The sequence below is a fragment of the Pristiophorus japonicus genome, chromosome 23, assembly GCF_044704955.1.
Source record: "Pristiophorus japonicus isolate sPriJap1 chromosome 23, sPriJap1.hap1, whole genome shotgun sequence".
In the NCBI taxonomy this organism is placed as follows: domain Eukaryota; kingdom Metazoa; phylum Chordata; class Chondrichthyes; family Pristiophoridae; genus Pristiophorus; species Pristiophorus japonicus.
The window spans coordinates 60,076,884-60,086,307 of NC_091999.1; positions in this window are offsets into that span (position 1 = coordinate 60,076,884).

Sequence of the window (9,424 nt, forward strand, 5' to 3'; positions counted from 1 at the left end):
TCGTCGGCCAGCAGCATCAAGAGCTGCTTACGGACACTCTGCCTTTTTTGCAGTGAGTAGAAGAAGGGGGAGCCGCGGTCCAGATCCCGCAGGAACCGGATCCGCGACCTCACGAACGCGCCTCGGGACCCGACGAGCTGCAGGTCCTTCAGCGTGGCCTTCTTCGCTTCGTACACCGTCCGCAGGGCCGGGTCCTGGCCGACTTGACCGAGACGGGCTTCCAGGTCGAGCACCTCTTTTTCTAGGCGCCCGACCCTGGCCGCCCGCCTCTTGGTCGACCCCCTCGCGTACTCTTGACAGAAGACGCGGACGTGAGCCTTGCCCACGTCCCACCATAGCCTCAAGGAGGGGAAGCCCCCCTGCTTCCTTCTCCAGTCGGACCAGAATCGACGGAACGAGTCCTGGAACCGCTCGTCCTCCAGCAGCCGTTTGTTAAAGTGCCAGTACGCGGACCCCGTCCTCGCACGGAGCGAAGCAAGCTCCGCGCACACCAGGTGGTGGTCCGAACACGGCACCGGCCGCATGGAGGCCGCCGGGACGCAGGAAACGTACGCGCGAGACACATAAAGGCAGTCGACTCTAGACCATCCTACTCCAGGCCTCACCCAAGTAAAGGCGCTGGAGTAGGGCTGGAGATTTCGCCAGACGTCCACCAAGTCGAAGGACCCGACCAGGTCCCGCAACTTCTCCATCGCCGTCATGCACTGCGGGGCACCGGAGCGGTCTCTCGCCTCGAGGGTGCAGTTAAAATCCCCCCCGAGGACAATGCAGTCGCCGACGTCGACGGAGCCAAGAAGAGCGGACACCTCTTCAAAGAAGCGCGTTTGCTGCGGGCCGGGATGAGGGGCGTACACGTTCACGAAATGGAGCGGCACGTCCCCCAGGCGAACCGTTACGTGCAGCAAGCGGCCTGGCACGGGCTCCTCGACCCCCAAGATCTCCGGCTGAAAATGCGGGCCCAGCAAGATGGCCACCCCACTAGAAATGGCGGTGAGGTGGCTCATGCGGACCTCTCCTTGCCATTCCAGGAGCCACGTGGCTTCGTCTCCCGGAACGTTGTGGGTTTCTTGCAGGAAGCACACCGCATATTTCCCCTCCCGCAGGAGCGAAAAATTCTCAAATCTACGGCTTGCCCCTCTGCCGCCGTTGATGTTGAGGCTGGCTATGGTTATCTTCATGGCAAAAGCATAGTGCAACCTCTACCTAACCTATTGTGGGGGAGGAGTGGAGTCGTTTGTTGACCTCCACTCCTTCAGCAGCCCAGCGAGGAACTTTTTGAGCCGGCGCAGCTCAAGGCCATGAGCCTTTGATAAGGGCCCGCCGTCTACGGGAATGAGGAGGGTCTCAGTGGCGGCCGCGAGCAGATCCACCGACTCACTGGCGATGGACTCGAGATCTTCACCCGCGTCCTCCACCGAGTCCCCGTCCTCCTCCGGGAGGTCGCTGTCAGCAGCCGGCCCGTCGACCGCATGAGATATGGCAAACGGCCCGGCCGCTCCATCTGGCTCTGGCTCTGCCCCGATCCCACCCCCAGGATCGTCGGCAGAGGAGTCCCCACTGGGCTCTTTTAAAATTGGTGCTGGGTCGGGAAGTGACAGCGGAAGGGGTTCCTCCTCCGCCCCAGGAACCGGGGAACACGGAGAGACCCGGTCAAAGTAATGTTCCAGGTCCTCCAATTTCCCCAGCTCCACAGTAGGGGGCGAGGGTTGTTGTTCTTCTCCCTCCCCGCCGCCACCCCCCAGCCCAGCGTGTACGGATTCAATAAAATTGGCATTATCAGAGTCGAGCAAATCCCGGGGGAAGTTGGGTATTGGCTGGGCGTGCTCAGGTTCGGCCTTTTCGGCCCCGACCGTCTCAGTCCCCGGGACGCTCGACCCGGCGGCTACGCATTCTTCCGCTGGCCCCACGCCCCCCACGACAGGCAGATCGTCCATGCCATCCCCAGGAGGCAGCAGCTGGGCAGCCTCGACTGCCTCACCCTCCCCAGGGACAGACTCCTCGCGCCTGTAGCGCAATTTGGGGGCGCTGGTGGGGGACGCGGGACACGCGGCGGGCACCGCCTCCTCCGTGGAGGGATGTTGTTCCACCTCCACCTCATTGGGGTGGTGCCTATTTTTGTTCCTGGGGGTGCGCGAAGGCAGGGAGACCTCCATGTCTGCCGAGGCCTCCCGCTCTGCCCCCCCTTTTCCTTTTCTTGCCCGCGCCCGTGCCCCTCTGTGGTATTGGTGAAGGGCTCAGGCACGGGCTCAGGGCACCCCGCGCTCGCCGGTGACGGGGTTGGGCTGAGCGCGGTGGTCAAATTTTCTGGCGCACTGAGAGGACCCGCCTCTGGATGTTTTGCCTTCTTCCGCGCCTTCTTTCCAGTCGGACGCTCTCCCTCCCCCCCGCCAGAAGCCGTGAAAGCATCGGCCCCCGGTGATGCCCGCGCACCTATGGCTCCCGGCCGATCTTGGCTGCCTTCGGTGGTTTGGCGGCTTTGGAGGCGGGGCAGTTCTTGCGAACGTGCCCCACCTCACTGCAGGCATGGCACCGCACGCCGTCCGACGTCCAAAAGACGTGGTAGGCAGTCCCCTCGTGCACCACATTAAAATAACCCTCCGTCGTCTCCTCCCACGCCAGCCGGACAAAGAGCTGGCGGCGGAAGGAGAACACGTGGCGCAGGCTGTTCTCCTGGAGGCCAAGCGGTATGGGATTGATCCCTGACCTTACCTCCCCCAGTTGGTGTAGGTGAGGGAGGAGGAGCTCAGCGGGAACAAAGGGCGGGACGTTTGAAATGATGACCCTCTGCGCGGTGGCCTCGAGAGGATTCACCGGCAGGAACGTCCCGCCCACCGTGAGCCCCTTTTCGAGGGCCAGGGACGCCGCCCGCTCCGACCCCAGGAAGAACACGGCCTTCCCAGACATCTTGGAGGCTGCGACAACGGCCGAGGGGCCGACTACCCCAGCCATCGCCCGCACGCACTCCTCAATGCTCATTGTGGGGTGAGTGTAGCTCTTGACCCCGTGTTTTTTGGTTATTAGTTTGAATGGTGGCAGGGCAGCAGGTCGCGCAGGAGGCACCGTGGATGTGGATGCCGCCTGCGCATAAATCGTAGCTGGCCCTGCCACCGGCGTGGATGGGGTCGCCATCACGGGGTCCCTTTAAGGGCTACACCCACCCCAAAGTCACAGGCCTTAATGGTCTTTAAATGGCCTCGTTTAATAGACTGAGCAGAGGAGCCCTTAACGAGGCACACCTCTCCCCTAGTTGGCAATTGGGGAGGGGCCTTGCTCCCTCTGCTCAGTTGTCTTGATTGTGTTTTTTTTTAATTAATTTGGGAGAAAGGGTCTCAGAGAGAGAGGGGAGAAACAGAGTAACAGAGAAAGAGAGAGGGGGGTGGGAAGGGGGGGGGACTGAGAGGGCAGGTCTCCCCTCGCAGCTGTGGGTGGGTGCAATCCCCAGATGGCAAAACACAAATAGTCTTTGGGATGGTCTTCAGGTGAGGGGAGAAGATGTCTTCACCTGGGGCAGCTAGAGCCAACCAGGCATACACTCCCAACGATGTTCAATTGGTGATTAAAGAAATCTTCAGCCTGTTAGCTCCAGCTATCCCAGGCTAGGCAATTGAGGGGGGGGGGCGGTTCAGTTGTGTGTGGGGCCTAGTTGTAAGCAAGGCCCCCACACACACTTTCCACACACACACACCCCCCACGATGTTCCGGCTCTCAGTGGTCTTCTTTCCTCCCCCCACCGATACAACAAAGTTTTTTTGGGAAATGCACCCACACCCACCTGCAGAAATGGTAGAGTCTCCCTCCTTCCACACTGGATGTTGTTTTGGTCTTTCCCCCTCTCTCCAACTCTTTGTAGAAATGTTAAAAGTGAGTAAAAGTTTTCTTTTTTCCTCCTCTCCCTCTGGGTGAAAGTTGGTGGTGAAGCCCCTTCCTTCCTTCTCTTCCTGGGCTGTTCTCAGGGCTCTCCAGGCAGGAGCAAAAGTTGATAGCTGCTCCTTGCACTGCTCACAGCTCCAACTGTGCAGGACACGCCTCCACTGCTCTACCATTGGTTCCTTGTGCATGAAACTCTTTTGAGTTTACCTGAAAATAAACATAAACATTAAACCGTGCCACCCGCCTGGGTGACACAGCAGACATTTTCAAGGCCCCTTTTTTTTTTTTCCTTTTTTTTTGTTTTTTTTTTTGGGCGCTAAAATCAAATTTTTTCCAGTGCCCCCTATAAAAGGGGAGGGGGAAACTAAAAGCACCGGCAATTAAAACAAATTAAACTTTAAAACGTAAAATAAAATTAAAATTTGGTTGCCGGGCGTGATGATGCACTCCAGTCCCTCCGGTGCCCACCTCTCGCGGAAGGCCGCGAGCGTACCGGTGGACACCGCGTGCTCCATCTCCAAGGACACCCTGGACCGGATGTAAGAGCGGAAGAGAGGCAGGCAATCAGGTTGAACGAGCCCCTCGACCGCCCGCTGCCTGGACCGGCTGATGGCACACTTGGCCGTGCTCAGGAGCAGTCCTACGAGGAGGCCTTCGGACCTACCCGCTCCCCTCCGCACAGGGTGTCCAAAGATCAGGAGAGTGGGACTGAAGTGCAACCAGAATTTCAGGAGCAGCCCCTTCAAATAATAAAACAGGGGCTGCAACCTCGTGCATTCCATAAAAACATGGAACACGGACTCTTCCAGACCGCAGAAATTGCAGGCGGCCTGGGAGTCCGTGAACCGGCTTAAAAATTTGTTGCACGGCACTGCTCCGTGCACCACCCTCCAGGCCAAGTCCCCGATGAATAGTGGGAGGACCCCTGCGTAGAGTGCCCTCCATCGGGGACCCCCGCCTCCTCCGGACGGCAAGATGGTACGCCATGGCATGTCCGGACGGCCGGCGAGGATGGCAAAGTTGAGGGTGTGCAGGAGCAGCCCGTACAGGAAACCCCTCCGCGCGGAACTGAAAGGCACGGAGGGGATTTCCCCGAGGTGGCTCAAGTTGTGAGGCGCCGGCCCACGAGGGAGGTGCCGGGGTTTGACGCGGATGAGGAATTCCGTCCGGACGGGGGTCAGTTCGGACGGGATCTCCCCACGTGCTTGAGCCTCCTCGATGCACCTAACGGAGTCAGGGCCCAGAGCTGTTTTTAGCGACTCGATGGCATCGGCCACGTGGCGGACGTTGGCAGAATTTAGGCGCCGCGCCAGCGTGTCTGGCGCCATCCAGCCCGCTCCTCCGCCATCGAGCAGGTCCCTGACCCTGGTCACCTCACCAGCCACAGCCCTCTCTTCCGACCGCCACATAAAACCTCGGCCGTGGAGGTACGGATTCCCGAGCAGCGGTTCCTGCAGGATGGCCGCCACTCCAGCCGGCGGAGAGCTGCGCTTGGTGGAGACTTGGTTCCAGACCCTGATGAGTTCCCTGTAAAAGACAGGCAGCTCCCGGAGGGCGGTCCTGGCACCCCCCAAGTTCACAAACAGGAGCTGCGTGTCATAATTGAGGTCGCGCTGCTGGCGGAAGAAATACCTCGCCAGAGCGCACGACCTAGGAGGGGGCTCGACGTAAAGGTATCTCTGCAGGGTCTGAAGATGGAAAGTCGTGAGCTGGGCGCTGACGCACAACAACGACTGACCGCTCTCCTCAAGCGGGAGACTCAAGACTGCGGCAGAGACCCAGTGCTTCCTGTTGTTCCAGAAGAAGTCCGCCAGCTTCTTCTGTATCTTGGCGACAAACGCAGGGGGAGGGGTCAAAGTGACCAGCCGGTACCACAACATTGCGGCCACCAGCTGGTTTATGACTAGCGCTCGACCCCTGTAGGACAGCACTCGGAGCAGTCCTGTCCAGCGCCCTAGGCGAGCGGCGACCTTGGCCTCCAGCTCCTGCCAGTTCGCCGGCCAGGCTTCCTCGTCGGGGCTAAGGTAGACTCCCAGATAGAGGAGATGGGTCGTGCTCCAGGAAAAAGGCCTGAGCTCCTCCGGCAGGGAGTCCACCCGCCACTGACCCACCAGGAGTCCGGAACATTTCTCCCAGTTGATCCTGGCGGAGGATGCGGCCGAGTAAATCTCCTGGCACTCACGCATCCTCCGCAGGTCAGCGGGATCCTCTACCGCGATGAGCACGTCATCGGCGTAAGCCGAGAGGACGACCTCCACGCCCGGCCCTTGCAGAGCCAGTCCCGTCAACCTCGTCCGCAAGAGGCGCAGGAAAGTCTCCACGCAGATGGCATATAACTGGCCGGACATGGGGCATCCCTGGCGCACCCCTCTCCTAAAGCGAAGGGGCGCCGTCATGGACCCGTTAACCTTAATCAGACACTCCGCGGCAGCATACAAAAGTCGGATCCGGGTGACGAAATGCGTCCCGAACCCGAAAGCGAGCAGAGTTCCGAGCAGATAGTCATGATCCACCCTGTCGAACGCCTTCTCTTATGATAGGAAGGCGACCGACAGACTAGCCTCCTGGGAACAATGGATGAGGACACGGACCAGATGGATGTTATCGTGGATTGTCAGGCCCGGGACCGTGTAGGACTGGTCGGGGTGGATCATGTGGTCCAGCACGGCACCAAGGCGAGCAGACATCGCCCTGGCGAAGATTTTGTAGTCCGTGCTGAGGAGGGAGACCGGGCGCCAGTTCTTAAGGAGGCGGAGATCGCCCTTCTTAGGCAGCAGGACGATGACTGCCCTGCACCAAGAGATGGGCATCTCCCCGGTCACCAGACTTTCCCCCAGGACTCGAGCTTGGTCGCTCCCCAGGACGTCCCTGAACGCCCTGTGGAACTCCGCGGTCAGCCCGTCCAGCCCCGGGGTTTTTCCCCTCGAGAGCCGGCCGAGGGCGCCAGTCAGCTCCGCCAGGCTTCGCGGAGCTTCCAGATTTTCACCGCATTCCGGGCTGACTTTCGGCAGGTCCTCCCACAAAACTCTACGCGCTTCCTCGCTGGACGGCTCCGGAGAGTACAGAGCCCCGTAATATTCATGGGTCCTGTTGTTGACGCCCTCCGGATCCGAGACGAGAGAGCCGTCGTCGGCCAGCAGCGTCAAGCGCTGCTTACGGACACTCTGCCTTTTTTCCAGCGAGTAGAAGAAGGGGGAGCCGCGGTCCAGATCCCGCAGGAACCGGATCCGCGATCTCACGAACGCCCCTCGGGACCCGACGAGCTGCAGGTCCTTCAGCGCGGCCTTCTTCGCTTCGTACATCGTCCGCAGGGCCGGGTCCTGGACGACTTGACCGAGACGAGAATCTAGGTCGAGCACCTCTTTTTCTAGATGCCCGACCCTGACCGCCCGCCTCTTGGTCGACCCCCTCGCGTACTCTTGACAGAAGACGCGGACGTGAGCCTTGCCCACGTCGCACCATAGCCTCAAGGAGGGGAAGCCCCCCTGCTTCCTTGTCCAGTCGGCCCAGAATCGACGGAACGAGTCCTGGAACCGCTCGTCCTCCAGCAGCCGGTTGTTAAAGTGCCAGTACGCGGACCCCGTCCTCGCGCGGAGCGAAGCGAGCTCCGCCCACACCAGGTGGTGGTCCGAACACGGCACCGGCCGCATGGAGGCCGCCGGGACGCAGGAAACGTACGCCCGAGACACGTAAAGGTGGTCGATTCTGGAACATCCTACTCCAGGCCTCACCCAAGTAAAGGCGCTGGAGTCGGGGTGGAGATTTCGCCAGACGTCCACCAAGTCGAAGGACCCATCCAGGTCCCTCAACTTTTCAATCGCCGTCATGCTCTGCGGGGCACCGGAGCGGTCCCTCGCCTCGAGGGTGCAGTTAAAATCCCCCCCGAGGACAATGCAGTCGCCGACGTCGACGGAGCCAAGAAGAGCGGACACTTCTTCAAAGAAGCGCGCTTGCTGCGGGCCAGGCTGAGGGGCGTACACGTTCACAAGATGGAGCGTCACATCCCCCAGGCGAACCGTTACGTGCAGCAAGCAGCCTGGCACGGGCTCCTCGACCCCCAAGAAAATGCGGGCCCAGCAATATGGCCACCCCGCGAGAAGTGGCGGTGAGGTGGCTCATGCGGACCTCTCCTTGCCATTCCAGGAGCCACGTGGCTTCGTCTCCCGGAACGGTGTTGGTTTCTTGCAGGAAGCACACCGCATATTTCCCCTCCCGCAGGAGCGAAAAATTGTTAAATCTACGGCGTGCCCCTCTGCCGCCGTTGATGTTGAGGCTGGCTATGGTTATCTTCATTGCAAAAGCATAGTGCAACCTCTATCTTAACCTATTGTGGGGGAGGTAGCGGAGTCTTTTGTTGACTCCCACTCCCTCCGCAGCCCAGCAAGGAGTCCCTCGAGCTCCCGCTGCTCAAGGGCCCGCCCGCGGCTAAGGTTTTAGCGGCGGCGCGGACGGACTCCTTGATCAGCTCTGGCTCGGACCATTTTCCCAGGGCCAGTCGGGCTTGGTTGCAGCGACCCCGGCTCTGGGCCAAAAAGTCCCGGAGTTCCTCTGCAGGAATGAGGAGGGTCTCGGCGGCGGTCGCGAGCAGATCCACTGCCTCACTGGCGGCGGTCTCTAGGTCTTCTCCCGCGTCCCCCACCGAATCTCCGTCCTCCTCCAGGAGGTGGCCGCCAGCAGCCGGCCCATCGACTGCACAATGTACGGCAAATGACCCGGCCGCTCCAACCGGCCCTGGCTCTGCCCCGATCCCACCCCCAGGATCGTCGGCAGAGGATGCCCCACTGGGCTCTTTTAAAAATGTAGCTGCGTCGGGAAACGACAGCGGAAGGGGTTCCTCCTCCGCCCCAGGAACCGGGGCACAAGGAGAGACCCGGCCATAGGAAATCCCCAGGCCCTCCAAGTGCTCCAGCTCCAAAGTAGGGGGCGAGTGTGGGTGTTCCTCCCCCTCCTCGCTACCAGCCCCCGGCCCAGCATGAATAGTTTCATTAAAATTATTGTAAATTTCAGTTTCTGCCGGTTCGAGCGACTCGCGGGGGAAGTTGGTTAATAGCTGGGCGGGCTCAGGTTCGGCCTTTTCGGCACCGCCCGCCTCAGTCCCCGGGAAGCCCGGCCCGGCGGCAATGCATTCCTCCACTGGCCGCACGCCCCCCACGACAGGCAGATCTTTCTCGCCATCCCCAGGAGGCAGAGACTTGGCAGCCTCGACTGTCTCACCCTCCCCAGGGACAGACTCCTCTCGCCTACGGCGCAGTTGGGGGCGCTGGTGGGGGACGCGGGACACGCGGCGGGCACCGACTCCTCCGCGGAGGGTTGTTGTTCCCCCTCCGCCTCATCGGAGCGGCGCCTTCTTTTGTTCCTGGGGGTGCACGGAGGCAGGGAGACCTCCATGTCTGCCGAGGACTCCCGCTCCACTCCCCCCTTTTTCTTCTCTTGCCCGCGCCCGAGCCCCTCTGCGGTATTGGTCAAGGGCTCGGGCACGGGCTTAGGGCACCCCGCGCTCGCCGATGACTGGGTTGGGCTGAGCGCGGTGTTCAAGCTGTCCGGCGCACCGAGG